This window comes from Pinus tabuliformis, chromosome 4_2 (genome assembly GCF_031772625.1).
Source record: "Pinus tabuliformis cultivar Carrire ecotype Pingquan chromosome 4_2, CPIR1, whole genome shotgun sequence".
Taxonomy (NCBI): Eukaryota; Viridiplantae; Streptophyta; class Pinopsida; order Pinales; family Pinaceae; genus Pinus; species Pinus tabuliformis.
Window position 1 is genome coordinate 1,189,851,316 of NC_142304.1, and position 5,245 is coordinate 1,189,856,560.

Genomic DNA, 5,245 nt, shown 5'->3' on the forward strand with positions numbered 1-5,245 from the left:
TGGAAGAATAAGACATTATACTGGAAAATTTCCTCATAAACATGATAGTGATGATGAAGAAAAATAAAAAAATAAGATGTTCAAGAAGAAAGGGTTTAACAATAAGAATTTCTTCTCCAAACAAGATGACTCTAATGAAGAAGAATTCATGATTACTAAGAAAAAAGCAAATAAAAATACCTTTTTACACAAAAGAGATGTTGGAATTATGATGCATGTGTTGTCCTTGATGGCAACTCACTTGTAATAGAGCAAGTATATGGTAACTTGATGAATCCACAGGTCAATTCAGAGTTAAAGAATGATGGAAATGAATGATGGGGCAAAGGTTGAAAACTCAGAATCAAAAGTTTGATACAGGAAGATTGTTGGTGTTGTCCTTGATGGAAACCTACCTCATAAGTTGTCCTTGATGACAACCTATTTGATGAAATGGAATCCTACTTGATAAATTGTCTTTTGATATACTTGTTAAAGATATAAACATGATGTGTTTACAAGTGTGATAGAATAAATGGCAGTTGTTTTTACAGATGTGACAAAATGAATGGCAGTTCAGAGGAATGATAAAGTTGGAAGTTCAAGAACTATACACAGGTTCTGTTAAGCCAAGTCGTGTATGCACGTGAGTTCAATGAAGTAGATTAGCGTATGTATTTTCCACCATGGTATTCTAAATACCAGGGGTTCTTACCATGGTATTGGCCCATAGTAATAAATGCGGCATAGAATATTGATCCCATCAAAGAATACCATCGGCATAACTATGGTTTTGACTTGAGGTATTGAAAAAGGCTAAAACTATATAAGGAGGTGAAGATCAAAGTGTTTGGGTGTACAAATGATGGAAATATTATGAAGAGTTAGATCAAAATCAAATATGCATGTTGTGGGTTTTTGATGCTTTGCTTCATCTAAACTAAGTATGCACCTGAGAGTTTGATAATGGATGAGATCCAATAGATCTGAAATAATTATGCACAAATGAATACAATGAAGGATCAGGATCATGGGACCTGAAATGAATTCTCATTGTATGATTTTCTCATGAATTGACTAGATCGAAGTACTGACACATGTTTTTTGTCTCTGAATATTATGATCTGGGTCTTTCTGCACAACAGAGATGCAAAATTATAGGTCAAAATTTGCAGATCTATACGTTGGTTGGTCTCGGGAAAAGCACGTATACACACGGGTTGGTATTTACAAAGTAGTGTATACAAAGTAAGGGTTGTTGCTCATAATGACTGAGAAAATCTTATCAGTGTTGTTGTTTTTTTGTTGTCTGTCAATGATGTCCTCATGATTGATCTGGGTTAAATGATGATGTCTGAAGTAGATCTGATTGAATGATGAAGTTGAATGTGGTTATGAATAGTGTGAATATTACTTGTTTATTGCGATTGAAGATTAGGTTTATTTATGTGATTGGTTTAGAGTGTTGCAGTAGATCTTAGTGACTCAGTATTCTTTTCAGAATTGCAGTAATCAAGTTTTCAGTTTTCTATATTTTAAGATTTGTACGTGAGTTTCTCTCCTAAAAAGCATGTATGCACACGGGTTGCCTTAAGCGAAGTAGCATATACATTTTGGCAAGTGAATGACCAGGGTTGCAATTGATTATGTGTGTTGACGCAGCATTCTGAGTTTTTTTCTATCCACTGGTTACAGTGATATGAATTTTCTAGTTGATTGGATATGCTTTGATTATGTATCAGTTGATTAGGTTTTCAGTGATTGATTTTGTTGTGTCAAAGATTGATTGGTTGATTCAGAGAATGATGATTGAATTTCAATAATTAATGATTGGTTTTTAGTTATGGCACAGATTGATCATTAGGTTTATGATTTGGTTTCAGTGATTTAGTTGTGTCGGAGATTGATGATTGTGTTACAATGATGAGTTGATATTGAGCTTAAGTGTTGATAATGGGTCGAGTCTGAAAATTTGATGAAACATGGCCTAGAAATTATGATGTGTTGAAGCAGGTGGATTTAGTCTAAAAATTTGATGAAACGTGGTCCATGGATGTTAGTGAGGGTTGGAGCCTTCAATGAGGAAGTCGAATCTTCCTGCCGGTAGTAGCTAGTATCAGAGCAGGGGGTTGGAGCTCCCTTCCAGTAGCAGCTGTAGAACGAGTGAAGGTTGTAGCCTTCTGCAGGTTGGTGCATGCGTATTGGTATAAGTTTACGCCAGTACAAGAACCAGGGGGTTGTAGCTCCCTTCCAGTAGGAGCTGGAGAATGATTGAAAGTTGTAGCCTTCTGCAAGTGTGTGCCTGCATACTAGTAAGAGTCTACACCAGTACAAGATTGTAAATAACTTTTTCTTTATATTAAAAAGAACACAGAGACGAGTCACAACAATAGGTGGTTTTTCTCCTGCATTGGGTTTCCACCTTAAATCCTAGTGTTCATGTGTGTTGCTTATGTGTGATGGTTTATTTTGTTATTACAACACATGGTTACTTTTTATCTAATGTTTAATAAAGTATTGATGTATTGGCTGAAGACAAACATATAATGGATTAATTGAATCATGAGTTTATTGGATGTACGCTAGTTGTCTGAAGAACAATCACGTACACACATGGGTTCTTTTCACTAAAGTCGTGTATGGAAATCTAAATATGAAAAGAAAAATTTATTGATTTGAAAATATTGATTCACCCCCTCCCCCCCCCCTCCCCTCTCAGTATTTTTCCCAACAAGAGATGATGATGAGTCTGATAAAGAAGATAACTATATTGGAAAAAATGAAGTACTATTTATGGCATTTACAAATGAAGATGATTTTGAACAAAAAGAAGGAAATGTGGATGATTTACTAATGAGTTCCATTGAAGAAAATGAGAAATTACGAAAGAATGTCATTTCTCTCAAAGTGAAAAAATAGGAAGCAAAAAGGAAGGAAGAATTCTTGAACAATAAACTAAAAGAAAGAGAAGAAATTTGTGAAAAACATGAAGCTGAAATTGTTTCCCTAAGAAAAGAGTTGGATCAAGTTAAAAATAGTTGGCAAAGCTCTCAAACTCTTGATAACATCCTTAATACTCAAAGACCTTAACATGACAAGTCTGGAATTGGTTTCAAAGGAGAATCATCAAGTATAAAGGAGAATGTAAAATCCAAAGAAGTTATGTTGACATCCTTTGCAATCATCCAAAAGAGGAGAAGCCATCCCACCAAGAGAAAAGGTACACCTTTAACAACCCAAGGAATGAAGGAAGGCTACCTCCAAGGAAGAATGCTACATCAAGTTAAGGCTATCCTAATAGCTAGCAAACAATCTTTCTTGGTTATTGCTTTCATTGTAAAAAATTTGTTCATCAAGCTAAGCATTGCAAAGCTCATAAGGATAATACTTCAAGATATAATATCAATCATCAAAGCAATCCATGTAGCCTAAAATCACAAGTGTGGATCAAGACTTACAATTCATTTGATCCTTTGGATAAGTGTGATCTTGTTTACTCAAAATGCAATGATTATGGCCATGATACACAAAATTGTTCATTCAAAAGAGAAGAATTGAAGAAGGAGGAACCCACTACTGATCAATGTGGTCTAACTTTATGTGCATGCAGTGATGAAAATATATGGTTTGTGGATAGTGGATGTTCAAGACACATCAAAAGTGACAAAAATAAGTTTATCTCGTTAAATAAGAAGGATGGAAATGTATCTTTTGGAAGTGGATATGCTAAAATTGTTGGAAAAGGGATTGTTGCTCTTGTTAATGGAAAGGGAAAAGCTAAAAATGCACTACTAGTGGAAGGGCTCAAATACAATATTTTAAGTGTCAGCCAGATTTGTGACCAAGGACATAAATTTGTCTTCAGATCTAAAGATTGTGAGATAAGGAATTCCTCCTCAAGAGAACTTATGGAAAAAGAAGTAAGAAAATCAAACAATGTATATATTTTGAGTAAAATTCAAGAAGATAAATGTTATATGATTTGAGCAGATGAAAATTATTCTCCTTCTAACAACTCGTGAAATACAGGGACTAAATAGGACGAGATTTGGTAAAGGGTTCTAATTGTGATTGATATATATCGGACTTGTGTACAATCTCATGTGGAGGGATCGGACCTACGAACGAGTGTGTGGATAGTTATCTACGAAAGCTTGGACTTTGAAAGGCTTGAACCTGTAGCTTAAAGGCTCAGAGTTATAGTCACCTTTGGATCTCAAACTACACATCGGATTTGTGATTACTTTAAGGACAATCACTTTAAGGAAACAATGGTGGGTGTAAAACTTCTTTCTACAACCAAGACCTTTTAATATTGATATATACCCTAAAATATTCTATATCTCGAGGGATATCTTGGTTGGAAAACTCTGAGTAAATGTCCCACCAAGTTAGCTTCGTCTTCTTGTTGATATTACAAGTGGTGTCTCCATTAATTGGTAGAGTTAGTGGGTTATCCACAACTCCTTCGATGATGCTTCTACTCTGGCAAAACTCTTGCTTGGACCTTTGCGAGAACCCCTGACCACTAATGGTGCCATCTCTCCAGATAAAGATGAGATGTTGATACAGTCTAGATCAATGTCACCTAACATTTCAAAAATATGATCCCATGAAGAAGATGTTAACATGAATAATAATTATAATAATAATCAACCACAAAAAAATTATCACTGTGGTTCCCAGGTACAAAGTGTACTGTTGGTCACTAGGTCGTAATTCTACTTAAGGTGACACGTCGCAAATTTTCATAGTAGGACAGGTCACAATAATATGGTAGATTGTAAGAGACATTGTCTCTCAAGAATGTGTAATTGTGACTAAGAAACATAGTGGTAGATTAAGTTAATCACAAAAAGGGAGCGTCACAAGTCACATACAACGATAGATCGCAAAGTTGCATTAGAGAGTGTCTTCCTAAGTCGTGATTTTGTGACTATGTGACTATTCATGGTAGTTGGTCACAAGATTGCATCAGAGGGAGAAGTTGCAAAAGAAAGGTCACAAGATTGCATTGGAGGATAGATCACAAGTAATATTGTCTCTCTCAGTCACGACTTTATGATTGTAAAACATAGGAATTATAACAAAGTGCAACTCGCATGATAGGTCAAAATATTCACCAATGAATCTACACACTGATGGATATTGCAACCAACGATTAATATAAATTAGAGAGGGGTTGTTATTTGTCATCAATGGGCCAACTATTTGGTAGGAATCACTGTTAGTTTTTGTAGCATAGGATGGTATTCCAGTCTCAAAA